This window comes from Arachis ipaensis, chromosome B04 (genome assembly GCF_000816755.2).
Source record: "Arachis ipaensis cultivar K30076 chromosome B04, Araip1.1, whole genome shotgun sequence".
Lineage (NCBI taxonomy): Eukaryota > Viridiplantae > Streptophyta > Magnoliopsida > Fabales > Fabaceae > Arachis > Arachis ipaensis.
The window spans coordinates 131,755,087-131,762,838 of NC_029788.2; the positions used below are offsets into that span (position 1 = coordinate 131,755,087).

The 7,752-nt window shown below is 33.6% G+C and overlaps 1 pseudogene; it reads left to right on the plus strand.

Moving 5' to 3' along the window:
• Nucleotides 1-245, plus strand: part of LOC107637430 — a 14,992-nt pseudogene extending 14,747 nt beyond the window's left edge.

Genomic DNA, 7,752 nt, shown 5'->3' on the forward strand with positions numbered 1-7,752 from the left:
TTTTGAGGAGGAGGAGGAGGAGGAGGAGGAGGACAGACGACAACGACCGCGACTACGATGATGTGATAATGATTGATTGATTGATTGATTATTTTGAGGCATTGAAAGTCAATGTCACTGCTTCTGTCCCAAAAGCAGGTATATATTTACCCATAAGCACAGGCATATATATGATTTATGCTGCCTGATTACCTTTTTTCATGCAACGTGTTTTTTATGCTTTTGCTAATAAGGTGAATCATTCATTTTATTTGTGCAGAACTGTAACGTCCCAAACTTTTTCTGAAATATTTTATATTTGATTTCTTTTATTATTATCCTATCCTTTAATTTTATCAAAATTCCTACACTACCCTTATTCTTTTTACCAAAATCTAACTCTAATGCCTAAATTAAACCCACACACTCTTACTCTCACATAAGCATACACTCTTAAGTCTGAACAAAAGAAATAGAGAAAAGGGGGTGAGAAAGTCACCGAGGAAAGAAGAGAAGAAGATGACGGCACTGGCAAAGCAAAGAGAAGCCGTCGCCGCTGTCGAGTTATAGAGGCAGAGGGAGAGACGAATAAGGAGAGATGGATAAAGAGAAGGCAGCACCACTATCGTCGCTGCTGGGACTCATCGCTGGAGTTACGGTCATCGCCGCTGAAGGGGCCGCGTCGGACGGAGATATTGCCATCGCTGAAGCTCACCGCTGGTGCAACCCGAAGCTACCTCCGCCTCTACTCTGCTTCACTGCGAGAGGGTCATCGGAGCTGCTAATGCTCCATCCCCTTGTTTCCTTTGGCAAGACTAAGTGCTACTACCATTCTGCACTCTTTCGTACCCTTTAATTCGGCACTCCGGGTTTGGTCTATTCGGTCCCTTAGGACCACGCTGTGAGTAGGCTTACATTTATGATTGTTGATTGTGCATCTACAATTATTTTGATATATATATATATATCTATTATGATCTTTGAATTATAGCTATATTTGCTTTGAACGATTTTGAATTGATTAAAATAATTGATTTATTAGAATTAAATAACTCATTTTTATGAAGTTTATACTTTTGGAACTATACATGAGACTATATATATGTTTGATGAAGTTTTATATTATTTTAGAACATTTGATTTTATTCGAATATATACTTTTGAAGCATTGAAGTATTTGTTAGTACTTATTGACTTTGAAATTGTGAAATGTATTTGAAATTACTTATGATCAAAGAAGTTATGATTAGAAAATATTTCTTATGAGAAAGTATTATTTAATTTGATATCTCATATGTTTGCAAGTCTGAAGAATTTGTTATATTTGAAAATATATATATTTTGAATTGGTTTGGGAGGCTCGTATTAGAAAACCGTAGTTAACGGCGGTTATGACGTTAACTTAGATGCATCTAACTCAGACTCCAGCTAGCAGGGGTGTTGCTAGCCTAACGTGTAGGCCACACGTTAGATCTGTTATTCTGTTAGGACACACGAGAGGAAAGGGCTACTCATTGAGGTGGAGCCGCCCAAGTGTGGACTTTTGATTTGATTTCTGTATGAGAACTCCCTTATTGATTCGCTTATTATGATCAATTACTATTTTCTAATTAAGAAATTACTTTAATAATAATGTTATATGGTCTCATATGGATTATAAATGTATTGTCTAGTCACTGAGTTGCAAAACTCATTCCGTTTTTCTAAAAATATTTTTCAGGAATAAATACTTGAATATGTGAGCTCTCTATCCAAGAATTATGATCTACAATAGGTATTTGTTCCTTGTTGAGTTCCTAGACGTTGTATGCTCCATATGTCACAGGCAGGATCCACTCATATTTGTTTTATTTTTTGTTTGTTAAAAATATGTAATTATTCATTTTAAACATTGTAAATTTATTTCAAATATTTGTAATTTTCTTATTCAACTTATATTTGAGTCGGTTAGGCTTGCTTGGGGATTATTTTCCTAAGCGCCGATCATGGCTCATTTTGGGCCATGACAAAGTGGTATCAGAGCTTTAGGTTAACCTGTGAAATATGGAGCAAGTGTCATATGGTAGGATCACAATTGTATAAATAGAAGCGCGCCTATTTGTACAAATTGTGACACTATCAAAGGCCTATAGAAATGTCCTCTTTGTCCTTTGTCATTGTTGTCTTCTGATTATTGTGATTATGCGTCTTCTGCCACTTCTTACTATTCATGTCCTTTTGTATCTAATCTAGACTTAACCTTCGGTAAATTTTTCTCGAACATATTTTTGCAATGGTTTCAGCTTTGGTTTCAGTTTGCGATTTCTCTTGTAGCTAGTTCTGATTTTTTTTTTTCGATTTTGTGAATGTTTGCTTTAATTTTTTTTTTCCGTCTTTGTATGCTCTATGATTCCTGAGTCAAGATATCATGCATTATTTAGAAAATTCGATCGATGTTTGTTATAAATTGCTATCTAATTCTTTTATAGAACAGTATTTGGATTTGTAGATTTCATGGATTTGTTGAGTTCTGATCGAAATGCTTTGTTCTGGATTTGATAAGCGATATTGGAATTTTTCTTCTTATGTTGGTAATCTTTAAAATTATAACATAATTTTGATTTGCCTTTGATTCTTTTTTTATAAATCAATAATTTTGAAAATTGTTATCTAGTTGCTCAAGAAGAAGAACTATGTGATGAAACATATGATGTTGTTTGTTTGATTGGTGATTTTCTTTGCTTAAGTGTAGTGAATTAATTGGGTGATCAGTTCGCTATATCAAAAGTCTTTTCTGACCTAAAAGTTTGATTGTGCTTTTCTAATTTGATATTCTGGTTCCGTTGTGGTTCTTTGTTTTTGGATATGGTTTTTCTGTCAGGAACTATTTTTGACTTGATAAGTTGAGAGAAAGATTGTGAGCATTTGCCTTTTAGATGGTGATTATAAAATGAATTTTGCTTTCGGCTAAGATATGAAACTTGAGAATTTTCTTAACCCTTTGCTTTTTGAAAATCATCTTATTCTCAACCATTACTTTTATTCTTAGATAATTAGAAGATTTGTTTTTCTTGGTTTGTATTGCCCTTGTGAGATTGGGATTGTAGGTCTTAGATATTGGAAAGAATTGCTAGCAATTTCCGACAAAAGGACTAGATATCCAATTTTTTTTAAGCTGAATAAATTATTTATATGAGTTTTTCTCTTTATTATATTCAACTAATTATTATAAACTTTTTTTTTTGGAAGATTAGTAGTTTAAGATGTCCTTGCTCTTGTAACAAAGTTATTGCTAATTTTATTATTAGTATTATTGAGTATTTACCTGAATATTTCCTTGCTTTGCATCTTAATCATTAACCTTTATGTCACGATTATGGAAGTTGAGTTCTCTTGCTCTGCACTCATTTAAGTATTTAATTATTATATTTCTTGACTCTTTTTGAAATTGTTAAAATATTTTAGCATTTGGCATTTTGACTTCTATCAGAGTGTATTGTATACATAAAACATCACCATTACTTTAAGCTTTTTCCCTTCCTTTTTCTTTTGAGAAATTTCTTTTACACGGATTTCACATCTTCCTCCAACCAGTGATGATTATTATATGCTCCGATTTTCATTTTATTTATTCTTATGCATATTAACTTTTTAAGAGCCATTAATATCAGTTGAAAACTGTTGCAAAGCAGATATATATATTTGTCTATATAAAATATGTGCCTCAGTGTATGTAGAATGACTGGTTCACAATTGGCAACTTATAGTTTATAATTGTTCTCCTTTTCACATAAAAGATAGTCAGCCTTTTTCTATAACCATGGTTATACTTGCATGTCTGTTTTCCATTTATTTATATATAAAAAAAAAACAACGATAAAGATATATATGCATACATTCGAGTTTGTCTTTAACTCGTGAACTTTGCGCTTAGTTGATTCAACTTGAACTTGTTTTGACCTAATATTCCATTTTTTTTATTGTTTCTATCAGAGCTCCTCGATTCAGATTTCCTTGTTAGGATGTAGTTGACTCTCTTTCTGGCACACTTCACTGTTTTTATACATCATTGCTTAATTGTGATCTTACGCATCCTTCCAAATTCTTGCGAACCTCATTTGTGATGTTGCTCTTCTCTTTCTAAGTTTTGTATCCTTTTGAGTAAACTCGTGCTTGTTTTGGTGTCACGTGCGATTTCCAGATAGCAAGCGATATGTTAGTTCATTAGGACATAACTTATTGATGCTGAAGTTCAGAAAGTTGTAATTCTAAGACTTGACATAAGACTGATTGCTTCCATGGATGTATACTACAAAACCAAGGAGATTATAAAGTAAGATTGTATTTTGAGGAGATTGACGAAGAAGTGAAGAGTGTTATGTATATCTGAGTTGTCAATGAAACGAGAGTCGGTGAATGCCAACCGTATCGTTTTAACACACATCTATCTTGAAATTTTAACACCCGATTATACTTCTTTTTCATGTTTGGTAGAAGGCTAAAACCATGCAACATTTTTCATACGGTATTAATTTTCGAGGACGAAAATTCTTTTAAGGAGGATAGAATGTAACGTCCCAAAATTTTTCTGAAATATTTTATATTTGATTTCTTTTATTGTTATCCTATCCTTTAATTTTATCAAAATTCCTACAGTACCCTTATTCTTTTTACCAAAACCTAACCATAATGCCTAAATTAAACCCACACACTCTTACTCTCACATAAGCATACACTCTTAAGTCTGAACAAAAGAAATAGAGAAAAGGGGGTGAGAAAGTCACCGAGGGAAGAAGAGAAGAAGATGACGGCACTGGCAAAGCAAAGAGAAGCCGTCGCCGCTGTCGAGTTATAGAGGCAGAGGGAGAGACGAATAAGGAGAGAGATGGATAAAGAGAAGGCAGCACCACTATCGTCGCTGCTGGGACTCATCGCTGGAGTTACGGTCATCGCCGCTGAAGGGGCCGCGTCGGACGGAGATATTGCCATCGCTGAAGCTCACCGCTGGTGCAACCCGAAGCTATCTCCGCCTTTACTCTGCTCCACTGCGGCTGACCCCTACCTCTCCCCTATTAGGCTTGCTTGGGGATTATTTTCCTAAACGCCGATCATGGCTCATTTTGGGCCATGACAAGAACTCTCCTCCATAATACATATCATTACATGTGGTCCTGCAGCCTCACTGTATTGTAATGGAGTGTGATTGCACTGTTTTTCTTTTCTTTCTTTTATTTGAATAAAGTGCTTGTTTTTATTTTGAGTGACACTTGTTAGTACTATTTTGGTATTGTAATTCCTCAAACACATTTGTATTGTGATTCCCTTTTACGTTGTGCATGTTCTGTTGAAGGTTTGAATGACATGTAATTTCTTCCATGTTATACATAATACATGAGATGAATTCATATTAGTGTATAGCGTTAAATCCTTGATCATGGCTAAGATTCCAAATCACTCCATCATATGTCTGTCTACTTTTGATATATATAAGTTTTTCTTGACCCCAAAAAACATTGCTCTGTATTAGGACAATGACAAATATCATTACTGAATGTGAGTCATTACACTAATCTATGCCGGCATATTCTGATATAGCTAACAAAGATCAGATATGAATATAACCAAAAAGTTCATAGATTGCGATTTAGCTCTCACCAAAATCTGATAAAGAAAACAATTGAATCCAATCTACAACCTCCGTAATTCAGATCCAAACCACTGCAAATACGTAAGAATTAAATTTCAAAGCTTGATACATAATCTTATTTCTTATTTGCTATATAAAGAGCTGAACATAAGCTCAGACTCGATTAAATTCCAGCATAACATAGATTCATTTGCCACAACTATAAACCATCTAAAAATAACTCCGATCTATTGGATCAAATCATATTTTACCTTATATCAAATTATCTAAACTGACAAATGACATTTAAATTTTTGGGATGGGCTGAATTACGAGTTACTTGCTTTTTATTTTGTAAATCAATTGAATTAGGAAAATATCAAGAAGTTGCTCCACCTAAGATACCTCAGGGTACGCCTTAGCTTTACCACAAACTGGTTACCTACACTTGACAAGTTAGAAACATTGCGTATTCTGGATAAGAAAAAAGATGAATTATGACTTGAGAATTAAGAACAATTTCCTTTGTTATTTCAAGTAAAAGAGAAAAAACCTCCTACCGAATCAAGATTTACAGAATTTGATTATTCAAATTTTTTTATGACAATAGTGTATGTCATCCCTATTCCTTATACTATCTTTTGCATTACTAGTACTAATTAACTAACACTGAAATAGCTACTTACTCCCTCTCTCTCTCTCTCTCTCTCTAATTAATAATTATCCTATTATATATGTTCTATCAAGTTAACAGGATGACCTGCAGCCTGACGCGTTTTTCTTTTTTCTATATTAGAATACAACATCTAGATAGAAATAATTTTGTTTTTTTATTTAAGAAAATTAAAACTTTGTACACAAATATCATTATTATAATATTACCCATATATAATTATGCCGTCAACTAACGAGGACGTTAAAAAGTGAGTTTTTTGTTTCTTGTTTGTGGTCTAATTAAGATCGATGATATGCATTACAAGAGTCCAATAATGCAATTTTTTATCGCCAAGGTCTTTTTATAACAAATCTATATATATCATTCATTCATCATAGTACTGCATCTAGCAAATAAATAATAAGGAATCCTATACATCTAAGTCTTTTTATAAATTAAGTTTAACTAAATTAAACAATAAGATTTAAAATAATATTAGTATATTCGAATGTCACCACCAACTATATCATCATTGACCAAGAAACTTGGCAGCATATGCTATATACACTGAGTTATAATTCAACTTCACCTGCTTCCTTAGCTTCCTTCAATTCATTGTTGATACCACATCATGGCCGATGATGGACAGGCTGGCGCATCCTCGTCGTCTTTGTCGCCGGCCCCGTGGTTGTGGGCGATGTCATCCTTATCAGAAGGAGGCATGTACGATGTTTTTCTGAACTTTAGAGGCGAGGACACAAGGTTCTTATTCACAGATTATCTCTATCATGGCCTGGCCGATGTAAAAAAACTCCAAGTATTCAGGGATGATCCGGGTCTGGAACTAGGTGAGGCAATTAAACCTACTCTGATGGAAGCAATTAAAAGATCAAGGATTCATATTGTTGTGATGAGTGAAAACTATGTATCTTCCTCATGGTGCCTCCTGGAACTAGAACAGATGCTCAAGTACTCCAACAATGGAACAAAACGCCCCGTTTTCCCAGTTTTTTATCACGTGACGCCCGCAGAAGTGAGACATCAGATTAGCACCAAATCTAAGGAAGCCATGCAGAAACATGAAAAGAGAGAAGGCAAAGACAAGGCGGAAGCGTGGAAGTTGGCTTTATCTACCGCTTGCGGGCTGAGCGGACAACACGTTCAAGAGAAGCATGAAGAGTGAGTTTTTTGTTTTTAAATCAATTTAGTTAATTAATATTAGTTTTTTTTTTTTAAATTTTTTTGTTTTTGAAAAATCTGAGGTTTAACATTTAAATAAAGTTTATAAACATTAAAAGAATAAGTTGAATATAAACTCAGTTAAATATTTGAATGAAAATCTGAAAATCAGGATTTAACTATCGGTGGTAGTTAATTAAACAATCAATTAATTTTGACTCCTTATAACTCCTCGATACAAAAAATTCTAATCTGTTTAAAAATAATTTTAACAAAATAAATAAAATTTAATATTTAATATTTCAAATTATGGTTTGAGGTTTAATATTTAGCA